Below are 19,024 nucleotides of genomic sequence, written 5' to 3' on the forward strand. Positions count from 1 at the left end.
AGTTTGCAAGGTAGACGGTGCTGTGCCCTGCCTGGAGCCTTCCTTCTGGAGAGAGGAGACATGAGGCAGGGTGGAGACGAGGAGAAAGGCACACCCAGTTTCAGCTGAGCCGTGCTGTGAAGGAAGCCAGGGCAATGTGCTAGTGGATTTTTGCAGGGTGTGCATGGCCTCCTTGGGTGGAGTGGCCACCTGGATGACAAGAACAAACAGCCAACTATTGGAAGGCCATTTTTAATCAGGGAGAGTAACAGTGGCCGCGAAACACAAGCTTGCCTGTGGCAGAAGGTCTGAGATGAGGTAGGTAAGGTGGGCGCTGGCCAGGACACGAAGCTGTGGGCTGTGGCTGAAGGTGAATGGTGGGAACACCAGGGCAGTCAGTCCAGGGCACCTTACACAGGAGTGACCCTGCCTTAACCTTGTGGGGGGACGGGGGACTCTCTGTTTTGTGGCACACGCTCTTCTTTTTTCCTGCCGCTGACCGTCCTGCTGTCCCGGAGTCCCATTGCTAGTTTTTATCCCCGTCCAAGCTTTCTGCCTGGTTCCCCCCTGGAGCCCTCAGTGATGTTTGTCATCAGTGATGACAAGGAGGAAAGAAGGAAGATGTTCCTCTGACTGTCGTGCTGCTCCTGTCAGTGTCCCCATCCTGCCACACCACTGTCCTCTTTGCTGACAGACTTTTCTTTTGGATGGAAACCCTTGTAACAGGATTGCTGTTGTAACGACGTTAGAAAGAAATCTTGAAAAGCAGTGTTTTCTTTCAGGAGTATGTTTTTATTTCCAAAGAGTCTGTCTTCACGCATGCGCTTCACAAGAAAATCGTTTAGAAGTGTTTACAACTTTTAGCAATTCAGAAGATGAGGAATAATATTTTGAAAGAAATCTTAGGAGGCGTCTGATTTATATTCCTGAATCTGGGTGGGAACCTAGGTTTTCTTTCTAGCCGTTACGTAAGGAGATCATCCAATGTCCCTTATCTCCTCTATGTGACAACTAATAATTTTATATATTTGGTGACTGAGGACAAACTATTATGCTTTCCTTTTATTTTGGTGATCGTGACATATTCTAACAGTGACTTCTGTTCAGCTTGGTTAGTCTGCACTTGTAAATCTGTAACCACGTCTGAAAAACTAGTTGTGACAAAACGTGATGTAAATAAGAGGGGCCGGGTGTGGTGGCTCAAGCCTGTAATCCCAGCACTTTGGGAGGCCGAGGCGGGTGGATCACGAGGTCAAGAGATCGAGACCAACAGGAGGTCAACATGGTGAAACCCCGTCTCTACTAAAAATAGGAAAAATTAGCTGGGCACGGTGGCACGTGCCTGTCATCCCAGCTACTCAGGAGGCTGAGGCAGGAGAATTGCCTGAACCCAGGAGGCGGAGGTTGCGGTGAGCCGAGATTGCGCCATTGCACTCCAGCCTGGGTAACAAGAGCAAAACTCCGTCTCAAAAAAAAGAGAAAATAAGAGGGGAAAGGTAGTCATGGGGGCAAAGTTGGACTAATGTTCCTTTCTCTGTCCTGGACATTTCTGATTTGATTTTTCCTAGATTATATTTTCATTTCGTATTAAACTTTGAAATGTTTCATAAAAGTAGGTCTTCATTTTGGGCTTGAGGGAAGGTTTATGGCAGACCTCACTGCCGCTTCCACGGTATTGATGCAGCCTGTGCACATTAAACGCTTTTTATCCTGTCGACTGAAGTAACTCGTTATGTGTCTCAGTGAAGAACGTCGCCACAGTATTCTGAATTTCCTTTGTGCTGCACGTGTGTATGTCACTGGAGAGCACTGCTAAGGCCAGTGCCTTGTCTTTATACGTAACGGTCACTGGTCTTTGCTCTGAGTGAGTCTAAGTTCTGTTCTGAACACTGCCTTTTATAATAACGTGGTTTCTGTTTCTGCTTGAATAAGAGCATCCTTGTAAATACAGAGCTTAGGGATTAAGGTGTCTTTCCTCTTTTTTGTTTCTTTTTCTTTTTGCTTAGAGATGTAGTCTCGCTCTGTCGCCCAGGATGGAGTGCAGTGGCTCGATCTCGGCTCACTGCAACCTCCACCTCCTGGGTTCAAGTGATTCTTCTGCCTCAGCCTCCTGAGTAGCTGGGACTACAGGTGCCTGCCACCCCGCGCAGCTGATTGTTTGCATTTTTAGTAGAGACGCGGTTTCCCTGTTAGCTGGGATGGTCTCAATCTCCTGACCTTGTGATCTGCCTGCCCTGGCCTCCTGAAGTGCCGGGATTTCAGACGTGAGCTACTGTGCCCGGCCTAGGTGTTATACCTCTTTAAGAATCTTTCTAAATCTTGGTTTTGCTTTAGTTTCTCAAACATCAAAATAGACTATAGATTAAATACCTTTATTGTTATAATAATTCTTATAACCCATAGCTGCACTTTTAGGCCAGAGGAATAATTTAGATATGAATAGTAAATACAGAGAGGGGTAATAAGTTGCTGAAGTCACATATTTATTAAAGTGCTGAGTCGGGACAGTTAACAGGCATGCTCTAAGGATGATTGATGATTCTGCACGAAGACCATTACTTTGAAGTAACAGACTTTGAGAATAAACCTATATTCCCTCTCGTTTCCCTCTCCAGCTCTGAGATAATTCAGTAATACTCTTGACTAGTGATTCGGATGTGTGACTGAGTCAGTCACTGATACCTTGGTAAGGTAGGGCTGATTTGTTTTTTAGCTTTCTTAGAATTTTGTTGGCATATCATTGACTTTGAGATTGTATCATTGACTCTTGGTTTTCCTAATGTGAGTCATTTCCCTCACCAATCAGAGGAACTGATCTCAGTCCTGTGAGATTGGGGTTAATGCAAGCATGCACCTCTCCAGTAGGGGCTACTCTGGAACGTAGGCTGAGGTTTCATAGGTTACCAGGTTGATTCAGGCTCTGCAACCTGGTAACCTATCAAGTCATTTGTTCTCTGGACCTCGGCTTCCTTACCTGTAAAATGATAGAGGGGTGCGCTGGATGATCTTTATTGCTCTTTTAACTCTTGTTCTTTCCTGGTTCTTTGGTTTGATCGTTTAGGACAACCAAACGCCGTGCTTTAGAACTTACGTTGGTCTTGGGACTTGATGAGGTGGTGTTCATGTATGTCACCTGCCTGCCACGTGTGCCTTTGTAAAGGTATTTGGGAGTGTTTTTCTTCCCTTCCAGAGGTAGGGGGGCAGTGGTGCCTAGGGAGATAAACCTTACGGAAATGATAGTGTGTAATGAAAGCCTGTTCAGTGTTTCCATGGTGGTGTCACCAACAATGAGAAATTCAGTCGTAGTCAGCTTTGTGGTTGTGTTACATGCTGTATTCCTAGAATTTATCTGATTGAAGAAGTAATAGGATGGCTTAGGCCTTGCCTCTCAATTCTGGTCCCTCTTTTCATGTCTCTTCTCTTGAACAGATTAGGCTAGTCTGTTGAATTGTATTTCTTTTTTAAAGAGGATAATTAAAGCCAGGCATATGCCAGCATGATTTCAAAATAGGCTTATCAAGTGAACATCTTTAAAATTTCTTCAGTGTTAGGTTAAATTAGCCGAGGCCTTAAATTTACAGTCATCCTGGGATTTTTCCCCTAATCATGTAATGAAAGCATTGGAAAACATTATCTTCCATTAACGGGTATAGTTAGCAGTAAACGGGTTAGGTTACTGGGTCGGTGAATTACGGGTACTTGAGAATTTGTAAAGTTATGAAGTGGTTGTTCAGATGGCACCCTTTAAAAAAGTTTTTGAGTTTCAGATTTTAATAAACAGCCTGTTACAGGAAACTAATGCAGTAAAATAAATGAAAAAAATATACGATTGCTTCACCACTCCTTTCATAAATTGCTGAAGGAACAGGCAGTTTAATCCAGGAGAACGATTAATATTCCTTTGGGTATATACCCAGTAAGGGGACTGCTGGGACAAATGGTATTTCTGGGTTGAGATCCTAGAATAATCGCCACACTGTCCTTCCGCCAACACTGTAAAAGTGTAAAAGCATTCTTATTTCTCCACGGCCTGACCACACAGAACCCTGTAATTTCCTATATGCAGGCCTACCTATATGTATTTATGTATATAATATCTATATAAAAGTAATATATTAATATGTAATACATAATCATGTTACAATATCAATAATAAACAATGTTTTTAATATGTGTAATCTATTTATATATCTATAAATGTATACAATAAAGTGATAATGGAATACATGTGTATATTACATATGCTATAATATAATGTTCTCTTACATTAATTTATAAGATACATATGTATTACTATATTATGATAAATTAATAAACTAGGTCAGGCTGGCCTCCAACTCCTGGGCTGAAGGACCCTACTAGGTGGCCTCCCGGAGTGCTGGGATTACAGGCATGAGCCACTGCGCCTAGCTGTTTATTTATCCTTTTATCTTCTCTGATACATATATTTTAGTAACCACCCTACTAGTTAATTACGACTAGTATGTTATAACGAACGTTTGTGTATTTTTGAATTTGTTTTTTCTAGTGGTTAATTTGAGTAAACGCTTTTCAGACACCTGCAACAGCTAGGTACCCTGTGATGTTTATTTTCATCCTCTGCATCCTCTGCTGTCACTTTATTAACACTGTTAAAGAAGACAATGTCACTTTCAAATGCAATGTTTATTGCTACTTTGTTAAAGAACAGCTCTCTTAATTAACAGCCTTGCTCTCAGAGTCAGTTAAGGGCGGAGATGATAGAGCTTCTGCAGTGATTCTGTTTTTCATTTTCTCTTGTTTCAATTCTTTGCCTTAATTTTTAGTAACATAGACACATGACAGTTACTTGAGACTTGGTAATCTATTTTTGTATAGCCTTTTAATGTCTCCAGTAAGAATCATGTCTTCATAGTCTCTAAACTGATGAATTAGCAGTAATCCATTTTCCACCTGTTTTAATTCTGTTTCAAAGTACTTTATGAGGCTCGTTTCCTGTTTGCTTAAAATAGTGCAGATGAGATACTTTATTTATCTGCCCCACAGTTTCCCGCAGGAAATCTTGTTTGTGATTGTTCACTTTGTGAGAAGATGCTGGGTTTTGGAGGAAGTTCATTGAGTTTTGATGCTTACCTCTCAATTTTAGAATGCTGATACGTACAGATGTACCTTTTCTTTTATGATTTCAGAAAAATGTATAAAATTAGAAGTCTTCAATTATATAAGTACGTTACACTGTTCTTCATAAAAAGAGTCTGAATTTAAAAAACAGGTGAGTTACAGGATTATATGCATTTACAAATTGATGTTTTGCCTTAACAAAGATTCTTAGTAAGGTTTAACATCCAATCTTGCCTTGCATTTGGATTATTAGGTAGGAGTGTTTGATTTAGTATGAAGTGTTAGCATAAAAGGACATCCCTGCCGTTTCTCCTGGGTGACCAGTGTCAGTGAATCACTTTGTGTTTAGGTTAGCTTGACCTAACTTCAGTTTCTGGGTTCTTACAGGTATTGGATCTGGCAGCAAATCGGGTATTAGAAGTAGCTGAATATTGCTTGTAAATAGTTCATATTGAGTTTGCAATTTTTAAAGTTTAATGATTTGAATTAAAATTTAAGAGCTACTTTGTGTTTGAAATAAAATTTAATGGAAAAAGAAGTTTTTAAAAATTTGATAAAAGCAGAGGCTGGAGTAAAGGAAAATGCTACTTGGGAATGGCTGTCGAGGGGGCAGTTTATGCCTACGGTCCATGACCACAGGGACCTAAAATCTACGTGACTTTTCTTTGCTTCAGGTGGCAATTCAGTTCCTGTAAAACACACCTTCCATTTTGTAGCATTGAATTGCGTATGATTCTTAGGTTTTATTTTGAGAGCAAGAGTTGCGGTTTTCTGTATTTATCATTTGTTTACAGGTGCCTAAAAAAAACCTCGGAAACAGGAAAGCTGGCTCTTCTACCAGCTGTGTGCATTCTAGGACTCCAGAGACAACGGTCTCTTTGGAGAGCGCTCTGTTTATACAGTGGCCAGTCTGGTACTTGACTGCAGCAGCAGGACTCTCATTCCATTCCTTCTTTAGCAAGGGAGTGCTTTAAGGAGTTTGGCTTGTGGCTCAGTCATTTCAGCTGACATTTTAATCACTGAATAGGGCCTTGTCTTCATGCTGGAACACACTTCGCAGTATGAGTGCTTGAGGCACTTGTTCTGCAGCCTCGGAAAACCTGTAAGTCACTCTGAACTTTTAAAGGTTGCTTTTGCATTTCTGAAATTCCTTAAGTTTTCCTCATATACTCTAGGTTAACCCTTTATACATGTCGGTTTAAAAATATTTTTTTGTAATTCATATACGTTTCTTCTAGAAAAATTAGAAAATATTAGCAGGAAGAGGGTAAAATTCACTCATCCATGTAACTCACCATTTTTCCTGTAGATCCTGTTCGCCCTTTTTCTCAAAGTGAATTGACATTTTTACTTTTAAAATCACTTTATTACATGTTGCATTGTAAAATGCAGGCAGGAACTCATAACTTAAGAAAGGATTTTATTTGGCCTTTGTATAAGAGATACTTATACAATTAATGGAAAATAATTATTGAAGTACCCACTCTTAAAAGACTCTGTTTCCCTTCTGCAACAGGTGCCCCTTCTTTTCCTTCCCTCCCTGCTGCTCCAAGGAGTAAGTTACTCTTTTATTTAACTGTCTTCTTGCAAGACCCATTTTTACTTTTCTTTTTGTTTCTTTTGCACCTTTTAGTGTACCTGGCACATGGTAGGAACTCATTCTGTGTCGAATGAATTAAAACAGGTGTAAATCAATAATGCCAGGTTCCAGATTAAGATCCAAGCCAGTACAAACAACATTAATCCCTTGTTGATGAAGAGGATATTATAAGGTACATTTTATTAAAATTGTGCGTGTGTGTGTGTGTGTGTGTGTGTGAGTGATTACAGTTCACTGCAGTATCGACCTCCCGTGGTTGGCAATATTTTATTTTTATTTTTACTAGAGACAGAGTTTTGCCATGTTGCCCAGTCTGGTCTGAAACTCCTGGGCTCAAGTGACCCTCCCACCTGGAACTCCTAGAGTGCAAAGTGGTGAAATTACAGGCATGAGCCACTACATCTGGCTATGCTTTTTCTTTCTTTCTTTTTTTTTTTGAGACGGAGTTTCGCTCTTGTTGCCCAGGCTGGAGTGCAGTGGTGCTATCTCGGCTCACCACAACCTCCGCCTCCTGGGTTCAGGCAATTCTCCTGCCTCAGCCTCCTGGGTAGCTGGGATTACAGGCACACGCCACCATGCCCAGCTTTTGTATTTTTAGTAGAGATGGGGTTTCACCATGTTGACCAGGATGGTCTCGATCTCTTGACCTCGTGATCCACCCGCCTCGGCCTCCCAAAGTGCTGGGATTACAGGCGTGAGCCACCGCGCCCGGCCTGTTTTTTCTTTCTTAAGACAGGATCTCACTCTGTTGCTAAAGGTGGAGTGCAGTGCTGCCGTCAGAGCTCGCCGCAGTCTCCAACTCCTGGGGCTCCGGTGGTGCTCCCCCCTCAGCCTCCAGAGTAGCTATAGGACCACAGGGCGCACCACCACACCTGGCTATTTTTTTTGTTTTTAATGAGACTTCTTTCCTAAAGAGGGGTGTTCCTTCAAACATCGGTATTGATCTGCCACAAAACTTTTACAGCTGATTTCCAGTTTAGAACTCTAGATGTACCATATTGTTAATAACAGTGTTTAAGACTCAGTTATGATGTTCTCACAATGATATTCAGTATTAGTATAATGCTGTATGCCTATTTATACCTAGTGTATTTCAGTTAATATACATTTAGCCTATGCATTTTTTTTTTTCTTTTTTCGAGACAAGGTATCACTCTGTTGCCCAGGCTTGAGTATAGAAGCACAATCTCGGCTCACTGCAACCTTGACCTACCAGGCTCAAGCGACCCTTTTGCCTCAGGCACCCAGGTAGCTGGGTCTACAGGTACCTGCCACCATGCTTGGCTAATTTCTGTATTTTTTATAAGGATGAGGTTTCACCTCGTTGCCCAGGCTGGTCTCAAACTCTTGGGCTCAAGTGATCCACCCCCTTCAGGCTTCCAAAGTGTTGGGATTATAGGCGGGAAGCACTGTACCTTGCTGCATTTTAATACATAAAGATGATGAGATAAACACAGTAACTTCCTAAGTAAAGATCAGTGTTGGATTCTTCTTTTTATATCCCTTCTTCCTTTTCTGTCCTAAGTGGATCTGGTCACATGGAGTTCATGAACTTTGTGCAGGGATCTGTTTGGCCTTCCTTTACTTGAGTTATAATTTAGGTTACGTCACTCCTCCCACCACAGGCAAGTGCACCTTGGTTGACGTGCTGACTGTTTTTCCACCAAACGGGGTTGATGGATGAGAGTCAGACCTGGCGGTTGAATCACAGCTCTGAATCCCATAGAGATAGCACCCTGTGGCTTTATGTGTGGGCTCTGGCGCCAGTCAGCCAGGTTTGAGGTTCTGGCTTCTCCGCTGCTTTTCAGGCAAAAGTTATTAGATGCAAAGCAGTAAGACGACTAACTGGTAAGGTGATTCATTAAGGCAGTGGTTAATCTATTACTGTTATGATGATGGGTAGATAACTGTAGACCAGTGACTTCTGAGCCTTAAGCCTCTGCTTCTGAATATGGAAAATGAGGAAGGACCCCTGAGCTAACAGATGAATTGTGAAGATTAAACCATATGGCACATTGAAGCTTTTGCTAAGTCTGCATCCAGTCAGTATAAGCTGGGAAGAATAATCAACACTGAAATTGTTTATGTTCTAAAATTTAAAACAAACTTCTAGAAACCTTGCCATTGGCAGGTTAAATATATCCTCTCTACCTTAGTGCCTCCAAAGGCCGTCTTGTATATGTGGTTTTATCCAATCAGTAGATGTCCAGATGATAAGTTGTGATACCCAGGGATGATCCTCTTTAAAAGGAGAGCTTATCCACAAAAGCCATCATTAACAGTATTAATGATTCCGACAGGGAAATCAGAACTTGGAGTCATTCCTCAGCAAAGCAGGACAACATGGTTTAGCAGAGCTTGCCCTGGAATGACTCTTTGCAAAGCTAAAGAAATCCCTGGGCTTGAAACATGATGCTTAAAATCTGATTATACACTTAATTAATAATATGTTTTAGTACATTTGCAAGTCAGAAAGCTTCCTCAGCTAATTTTAAAGTTACTGCAGCAATTTTAATGAAAAGAATTGATAGGTACATATTTTAATTTAAACGATCTAATAGGCAGCCTGAATAATGCAAACAGTGACAGTTGGGTTTTTGCTTTTCCTTTTATCATTAACCTGTGACCTAACTCTGGGCAGTGTGATTACAGAATTTCCCAGACCTAGTGCTTTGTGAGTAGTTACATATATAAATACTTTTGTGTTACCGAAGCTGCCAGAATGTCCATTGTCATACATCTCAGATTGAATGAAATAGAAATACTTAAAAGTGAAAGTACATCTAAGATATTTACAGAAAAATAAAACAGGAAGATTTTACACATAGAACCTGCTGATACTGGACTGCAGGTATTGTTTTATTTGACTTTTTATTGTATACATTTTAAATACAGATTTTTAAATCTATCGTTATAGAATGTACAGATTAAAAAAGTTTCTGTTCACTGGATTGATTTTATCTCATCACCTTGTTTATTTCAGATCTTTTTTTCTCTGCTCATATAATTGTGTTTGTGTGTTTAAAGTTTTTCTGTACAGCAATAACATATTTTATACTTTTATGCATTTATATTTTTCAATTTCTGTATCATGGACACTCTTTTGTGGAATTAATATACATGTCTTCTTGCTTAAAGCTGTGTATGTACCATCGTATATGAAGCCCATTCCTTTTCCCTCCTGATACAGTGAAACTCACTTTAGCCCAGGTTTTCAAATGCTGGGAAAACAGCATCTGGCAACTACATTTCTGGATCACATTCAAGTCACAACTTCTCTGCTGAAATGTGCGGCTTGTACTCTGTTGCCCCTTAATCTTCCCTCCAATTGAGAGGCAGCCAGGGACTCCAAAACATTTAGTACGCTTGTCTGGAAGCTGACTTTTAGGGTTGAATCCCAGTTCCCCACTAATGAACTGTGTGACTTCGGGCAGGTTACTTGTACTGTGTCAGTTTCCTTTCTGTGAAATAGGATGTGATGATGCTACCTACTTCTTAGGGTTGCTGTAAGGAGTGAATGAGCTGATGTGCAGTGAGTTCTTCTCTGCTATATCACGAGTAGGGCATATATGCTGTGATCATACTGCCATCACCATCGGTCATTATCAGGCCACTGAGGGTGCTCAGAATACAAATGACTTCTCACAAAATGCCACTCATGGCACAGCATTGATTTTTAAAGATTAGTCATGGTAGTCAGTAACGTGGCTTCAGTTAAACTGGAGAGAGAGAAATTACACATGATTTGCTGTATTTTTATCTGTAAGTGGGGGGCACAGAGGTGTCTAAAGTCGGCTAGTATGCCGTCCAGCAGCTTGGTTGGCCCATGAGGGAGGCTTCTTGGTTGACTTATTTTCTTTTACTTATTTTGTCTTATTTTTTTTATTACCAAAGCGTAAAATATTTATACAAGTGGTCTCTAGGAGTTAAAATTTTAGTTGTTAACATACGTACACACACATGGAACATTCTCTTTTTAAAAGTATGGAACTCGTTTTTGTTCTTCCTCTGCAAAATAAACCATTAAACATTGGTCTTTTACATATTTCTTATGTTTCACAATAAGCAACACCAGAGAAGTAAATAGTAATAGGTTATAAACCTCAGGTGAAAGGAAAGTGAGAAATGTTGATTTTAGTTTTCAGAGCGTTTCCTCCGCGTCATTCGCTGAGCAAGTAGACTGAATCACCATTTTAGAATCTTAAATGCCTTCAGCCCAGAAGACCCCTCCGTTTCTTTTCTTCCCCTGCTCTAGTCCACAGTAGTAACATACCTTTGCCTACTGATGGCAGAAGCAAGAACATTAGATGCGAATTTAATACACACGCACGATCTACTGTGTTTTTTCTAATAGAATCATAGGTTTGGATTTATGAGATAATACTATATGTCAAACTGGTAGAGTTATTTTAAATTGCAGACATGTTGCTTTTTATATTAAACTCGTTTTACAGCTTTTCTTTGTATATAATAGGCAAAATAAGTAATCTTAATTTACGGTAACTTATATTTTGAATTAGAGTATTATTTAAATCTTTAGCCTTCGGCATGTAAAGTTTCTTATACACACATTAGGCTCTCTCAAGGTATCATTCAGTTGTGGAAATATTAACATTATCAGTGTAAATCTGGTGTTGAATGAAAATAAGATTAAAAACAGGTAAGTTCAAAAGTGTTTTTAATTGAAGGATGGAAACAATCTACATATTATGAGCTGTGATAGACACCCTTTTTAATTTTTTTTAATTTTTTTGAGACGGAGTTTCGCTCTTGTTACCCAGGCTGGAGTACAATGGTGTGATCTCGGCTCACCTCAACCTCCGCCTCCTGGGTTCAGGCAATTCTCCTGCCTCAGCCTCCCGAGTAGCTGGGATTACAGGCATGCGCCACCATGCCCAGATAATTTTTTGTATTTTTAGTAGAAACAGGGTTTCACCATGTTGACCAAGATGGTCTCGATCTCTTGACCTCGTGATCCACCCGCCTTGGCCTCCCAAAGTGCTGGGATTATAGGTGTGAGCCACCGCGCCGGGGCGACACCCTTTTTTTTTTTTTTTTTTTTTTTAAATAAAGCATTGCAGAAAAATGGAGCAGGAAGTAGAGTTCTCACCTAACTCCCTGCCCTGCCCTGCCTTCTCCTGTTGTTGGCGTCTTCCATTGCTGTGGAAGACGTTACAGTTAAAGAATCAACCCTGCTACATTGTTACTAACTGAAGTCCATAATACAGGCAGATTTTCTTAGTTCATACTTGAGGTGCGGTCTGTGGTCTAGGCTCCCACATGACATTATTTGTATCTCTCTGGGCTCCTCTTGGCTGTGACTGTTTCTCATCTTTCCTTACTTGTAATGGACACCTTTTTTTAATACCTGCTTATGAAGCACTCACTGTTGACCCGGCTTGAACCAAACACATAACAATTCTTTGTCCTTAAAAAGTTTGCATTCTAATAGGAAACTTATAGTCTGCTTTTAAATTTAAATTTTTTTTTTGGAGAGGGAGCCTCGCTCTGTTGCCCAGGCTGTAGTGCAGTGGTGCGATCTTGGCTCACTGCAGCCTCTGTCTCCCAGGTTCATGTCATTCTCCTGCCTCAGCCTCCAGAGTAGCTGGGACTACAGGTGTGTGCCACCACGTCTGGCTCATTTCTTTGCATTTTTAGTACAGACGAGGTTTCACCATGTTGGCCACGCTAGTCTTGATCTCCTGACCTCGTGATCCGCCCTCCTTGGCCTCCCAAAGTGCTGGGATTATAGGTGTGAGTCGCTGCCACTCAGCTGTAAAATTTAACTTTAAAGAAGAATTGATGTCTTTCAGCTATTAACATTTAATATGACAATTCTGAGATGTTTAATCTTTGTGTAATTAGCAGGAAAAATTGAATAACCATTTATAGATTAATTGTGGAAACACTGATAGTAGATCTCTGGTGTGTTGATGGTATGTCTATTCTTTTTAAGTACTGTTTTTATATTTGGGAAAATGCTTACTTTCAAAAGAGTTACTCTGTTTATGAGGACATTGAATTGGAGAAAACAGTTTCTAGTCTGTTGTTGCCTGTAGGGAAAATATCATTAAAATCATATCTCATGTTCAGGTTTTTCTTGTGATTGAATAAAGCAGCTTTTAATACAATTGCTGCCTTAAGCAATTGTATGAAAAGTTTAAAAAATTATGTATGTGATATGTTATGTCAGAAAGGAGAGTAGCATTATGTTGCTGGGTCCTTGCTGATTTTAAGTATTTTTGAGCTGGAGTAGCTGAAGAATCAGAATTAACAAGGCTTTGTTGAAAGCTTTGGCATTAAGGCTTGACCTGGGGCCAAGGCCTGTTAAACAAAGAAAATAGGAAAATTCTAGGAGGAAAGATACTCTGTGGCCATGGGAGTTTGAATCAGTTAAATTATTTTTAGCAGACATCATAGCTGTAACCTTTTGCTTTAAAAATTACTGTGTTGCAAGCACCCTGCCCCCGCCTTGTCAGCTGGAGGAATGCTGGTCTTTCCTTATCAGGGACAGTATTCCTTAACAGCAGCAGCCAGGGCAGTGGCCGGGGCTAAGAGCTATTATTGGAAACCTTGATTTACTTTGGGACCATTTATTAGAGCAACCCTATAACCTTTGACTAATCAGGCTGTGGGAAGACAACATCAGTGTCTGTTTAATTGAATAAGTGGACATTAATGAATCCTTCCATAAAGAAGTTTTGCTGTGAAACATCTTTCCAACTGTACTGGTCAAGCTCTTTTGGAAATTACAGTTTTTCCCATTCAGTCTAGTTCTTCCACTGTATGCATATTTAAAATGAGTTTCCATAGTGACATCTGGTGGTGGTTTTGAAATCCTGGAGCGTATGTTTGGAATGATAAATATTCTTAGTTAATCACTGCAAATTTCCGGCTTCTTTCAGATTTTTCAGGTTATTAACAACTTCATTGTATTCTTGAGGTTGGAAAGCGAGGCATTCATTCCTTCTGTAATGCTTCTTTCAGGTAAAGGAATGGTTTTTGATGGCACTGCTGAGTGATGTACGTATCAAGCCTGTCCAAGCCTGTCTTCTGTGCTCCGGATTCGCGTCATAGCATCACGCAGCGGCATCGTGACCGCTCTGACTGCGTGAGCAGGGCACCCTCCTGATGGGAGTGGCCCAGTTTCCCTGTCACCCCTGTCACAGCTTTGATGCTCTTGGCGTGTGGCTGGAGGGAATCTTGCGGAAGGCCTGGGCTGTACCCCCCACCCCCACAGCCTGGGCCCGGGCACCTTCGCTGCTTGCTGCGTTTGCTTTTAGAAAGGTAGAAGGGAGGGAGCCCCGAGAGGAGGAGGGAGACCACAGAGGAGAGTTTGGGGGTGGATATACGAAGGTGCCCAAAAGACGAGTTAGTGAGTATGTGCAAATAGAAAGATATCTGTAAAAACTATGGTTTGTGTTGGTTCCTTTTGTCTCCAGGGAGAGTTTATAACCCACTCTCTAAAAAAGTACTTACTGAAAGTTGCTCGGTAGAGTGGATTAAGAGAAATAGACTGCGGTAGAGGTCTGAGAACAGCACTCTTGGATTCATATCCGGTGATATCTAGGAGTCTTCAGTTGTATTTTTGTTTTTACTGTGTTTAAGGCACCAGTTAGAAGTCTAATTAGAAGTTTCATGATGGAAATGTGAAAATCTGTCTCTCTTTATGGAATTGAGGTAACTGCTAACACTGCAAGAAGGAATCAGTCTGTAATCTGTAAATGCCAGTTGTGGCTTTAGGAAGAACTGGTGAAAGGACCTGGAGACAGCTGGTGTGTCGGTCCCTGCACAAACCAGGACTCCCTTCAAGAATGGTTTGAATCGTGGTGAACCCCCGATTAAGGAGGTTCTTCACTCTGGATTCTGAACTCCACCTGTTGGAGGTGGACAGATAATGTCAATGTTCTTTAAGAACAAGGGAGTTGAACTGGAGAGTTTTGAAGGCGTTCCCAGTCTGACTGTTGCTTCTGTGGTGCCGAAGGCTGACTCTGCCACTGGCCCTTCTCTGCACATCGGCTGGACCCCTCCTCGGCCGTCCTGGACCTTCGTTCTGCCCTCCCTTCAGGAGGGGAAGCTTCAGGGCTTGGCCTAGAGATCTCGGGTTAGCGCTGTCCACCCACTTTAGAAGTTTCTGCCTGGGGCTCTTGAGGTGTGTATCTTGCAGCTGGGTTGACAGATTAAAAAGCAGAAAACAAAATAACTTGGCATGCCTAAGGCTTCCTTCTACCCACTTTGTGCATATACGAAGGTTTTCTGTGCTTAGTTGCTGAACCCCAAAACTGACCGAGCAGAGTCCGCAGATCCTCTCCCTTCCATTATTCTGCATGCACAAGGAAGACCCATATTTTCACACTGGGAAAGTGCCTGTGGCCTTTCCTCATGGTCATAGCCCCCAGGTCCCCAGCACCCTTGGTGTCCGACAGTTGATTGATAGTGACGCCGGCACACCCGATGGGGAAGACCTGAGGTCCGGAGTCAGACAGTCTGGCTCAGCTCCGGGTCCCACCAGTGAGCTGTTGACCTGGTCCTGTTTCCTAATCACTCCAGGGCTTAAGCAAGTTTCGTAGTTGATCTAAGCTTCTCTTTACTCATGTATACATGATTTTAGGATGAAAATCATGCCCCTTCCACATTCTTTCAGTGGTTTAATGCGTGTAAAGCATCTAGTGAGGTAATTGGTGCACACAAGGGATCTGAGGATTTTGGTTGGAAGACGGGATTCTTCGGCGTGCCCTCCTTTCTCTTTGGGAATTGAGATTTACTTTATTTTACAGTTCTCCATATGTTGTATGAAATAACTTTTTATCTTACAAAGAGGTACTAATTGCAATACATCGAAGCAGAAGCGTATTTCAGCAGTCACGACGGGCATTATGAAAGTGCACAGTCATTAATTCGTGAAATAGAATATCTGACATCTCACTCATTCATACCTGACATCTCACTCATTCATACCTACTATTTTAATTGCTAATTCCACAATCGTAGTTTTTTTCCCATATTTGAATAGAGCCACTTTGCTGCCTTACTCTGAACCTTTAGTAATATCTGTAGATTACCAGGGGCTCTGACAATCCCCTCCCGATGGACTCCGTTGTCCCCCACCCCCGGCTGTGCAGCTGATGGGAAGGCAGAAGCCATCTCAGAATTGCACACTGCAGTCTGGACGATTTCGGACCAGACTGGAAATAGGGCACGAAATCATAGCTGCTTCTCTCTGTGATTGCAAACCTCATATGTGATGGTGATATATTTCCCTTTTATGTATTTTTTTCCCTTGAGATTAGAGAAAGCCGTTGTGTATGAGTGAACATTAATACAGTCCTGCTGAATACTGACAGATGAAATGCGAAGTTTGCCTCATCTTTCTGGAATTACCACGTGAAGTTTTGTTTACGCTTTTGTCATAACAGCCACAGGAGTAACAAGGAAATTGCTGACACTGAAGTCAGAGATGTAGTATCCACACTCCAGATCTGCCATTTGCTATGACCCTGGGAAAGTCCCTCATCTCTCTAAATCAGAGTTTTTCATCAGTGAAATGGAGTTAATAGCATCAGCAATCAGGACAGGCTGGATGTAAAGATTATATAAGATAATGCATGCAAGACACTTAGCATAGGGCCTGGCATTTAGTAAACACTGAGCAAATTGTTTCTGTAATTATCACCGTTTTTCAACGCCTATATGTCACATTTAGAGGGGCACGTTTTAAAACAGAAGATAGAAGCATGAATTACTGGAGGATTAGAACTCCAAAGAGATGGGTGAAAGAAAGCATCATGTACCTGTCTTCTTGAAGCTTTCTCATAATACTTCGCCTGTCAAGTGAATTTTGTTGCATTTTAATGAAGTGGCGGCACACAGGAGGAGCTGTGTGCATTTCGTTAATGTGTAATCCTCCTGGAGAGAACATTCTGTTATCCCCTGACGTCTTCGTTTCTGTGGATAGATGTGATGAGTAAGAGAAACTGGGAAAGGTTATTATTTGAGCCTACAGACAGATACAATTTTACTAATTTAGCAGACGGAATGAGTGTGCGTAGATGATGCTTGGGTTAGAGAAAAAGGGAAACCTGTTTAGTTCATCTTCAGTTGTCTGCTGTATGGGGGACCAGTGAGCTCCTTTTTATTTGGTTCTGAAGTTTCTTCCGTGTTTCTGGGAGTATGAGACACCCTTTCTGAAGGTTCAGTATGAATTAATGAAGCAATGACACATCATTGTACTGCTTCTGAATGTCAATAACGATTCATTTTATAATTTCACATTTTATTTACCTAAATTTTCTTTTTTTTTTTTTTTCGAGATGGAGTCTCGCTGTGTCACCTAGGCTGGAGTGCAATGGTGTGATCTGGGCTCACTGCAACCGCCACCTCCTGGGTTCAAGCGATTCTCCTGCCTCAGCCTCCTGAGTAGCTGGAATTACAGGGGTGCGCCACCATGCCCAGCTAATTTTTGTATTTTTAGTAGAGACAGGGTTTCACTATGTTGGCCAGGTTGGTCTTGAACTCCTGACCTCGTGATCCGCCTGCCTTTGGCCTCCCAAATGCTGGGATTACAGGCGTGAGCCAGCGCGCCCAGCCTAAGTTTTATATTTTTAAGTTGTAAGTCCTTTTGGGATATAATATCCTGTTAGATATAATTATCATCCATTTAACAAGTGAGTTTTTCTGATATTAACCTCAAATGAGTTAATGTTTACATTTGTGTGATCGATGAATTACCACAGTGTATTTTTCTCAACCGGATGTTTCCTGGCTGAGCACAGGTGAAGCTGGCCATTTGTTATTTTTCTCACAGTATTTTGCGTTTAAAGGGAAACTTCAGTGATTCCAGAGCGTCATCATTTCCAGCGTCCAGCCTGCACCGTGGTGTAGAACTCTCAAAAGTATCATTAGTTCAGACTGATCAGTGCATGAGGAAAAGGGCAGTCACATGTTTTTGGTAGACAAAGGGGGAGATTACACCATTGAATAAAAGGTGGGACTCGTCAAGAGAAATGGATATTTCTACTTCTTATCCTGCGAGGAGGTAGATCCTGGCGTGAAGGTTTGACTGGTTTCAGTGGCTGGACCAAAACATTACAGATACTCTAACCCTCTTCTGTGTAACCTATAATTTCATCTCTTGCTAGTTTACTTATTAAGAAATGTATCCTAGTGTGGATCCCAGTTGAGGACTTTTCTGTACCAACCCTGTTTAAGATAATTAAGTAACACATTATTGTGCTTTGTGTAAGGTGCTGGGATACTGGTATTTGAGAATGATGTGGCCTCTGCCCTTTTGGAGTTTATAGTGTAGTTAGAAAGTTTATATTTTTGTAGCACACGGGTTGTCTCTCCATGTGTTTGAGGTGATTAAAAGAAAGAAAAGGACGTCAACGCGCAGGAGACCGGAGCAGCACTGTGTTGTGGACTTCGAAGGTCACACTTTCTTCCTCAGCCGCTGTGAGAAGGGGTGTGTGTGCAGACCAGGCTGTCCGGAGGGTGCTGCTCCTACCTCTTTCCTTAGACAGCGGCCCCCACAGGGGTGCAGTGTAAGGCGGGGCTGCTGGGCTGTGGGGTCTCAGATCTGCGCCATGGTTCTGCTGTTGTCCCTGGCGTCCTGAGTAGCCTCCAGGAAAGTCAGCACATCTCTCAACAAACCGTAAATTTCACCAGTGGAACGATAAAGGGTTGGGTCATTAGATCATCTCTCAGTGCTCACCTGTTTTGAGACTTCAATGAGATAATATATATATATATATAATTTTTGAGATGGAGTTTCGCTCTTGTTACCCAGGCTGGAGTGCAATGGCGCGATCTTGGCTCCGCAACCTCCACCTCCTGGGTTCAGGCAATCTCCTGCCTCAGCCTCCCAAGTAGCTGGGACTATAGGCACGCGCCACCATGCCCAGCTAATTTTTGTATTTTTAGTAGAGATGGGGTTTCACCATGTTGACCAGGATGGTCTCTATCTCTTGACCTTGTGATCCACCCGTCTCGGCCTCCCAAAGTGCTGGGATTATAGGCGTGAGCCACCACGCCTGGCCTAAAATTTTTCTTTTTCTTTTTGGTTAATCAATGAGAGCTTGTAAAATTGCTCAGGTTGGCCTTGACCTCATGGCCTCGCCTCCTCAAGCGCCAGGACATCTGGCCGGAGCCACTGCGGCCCCCGAGATAGTATTTTTAAAGTGTTCCATATAGTGCCTGACCCTAATTCTAATAACAAATACTTTCATCGCCTCTGTTACGTGCCAGGTGTTCTAATCATTGTATGCATGTTCGTTTAGTTGAACATACTATTATCTCCATTTTAGAAGAAGGGAAACTGAGGCACAGAAAGGATAGTCAACTTGCTCA

At 41.8% G+C, this 19,024-nt stretch overlaps 1 protein-coding gene across 14 annotated transcripts in view; it reads left to right on the plus strand.

The window, feature by feature from the left end:
- FAT1 (FAT atypical cadherin 1) overlaps nucleotides 1–19,024 on the plus strand; it is a 140,821-nt gene that overhangs the window by 45,379 nt on the left and 76,418 nt on the right. The window lies entirely within an intron of this gene.

The sequence above is a fragment of the Callithrix jacchus genome, chromosome 3, assembly GCF_049354715.1.
Source record: "Callithrix jacchus isolate 240 chromosome 3, calJac240_pri, whole genome shotgun sequence".
In the NCBI taxonomy this organism is placed as follows: Eukaryota; Metazoa; Chordata; class Mammalia; order Primates; family Cebidae; genus Callithrix; species Callithrix jacchus.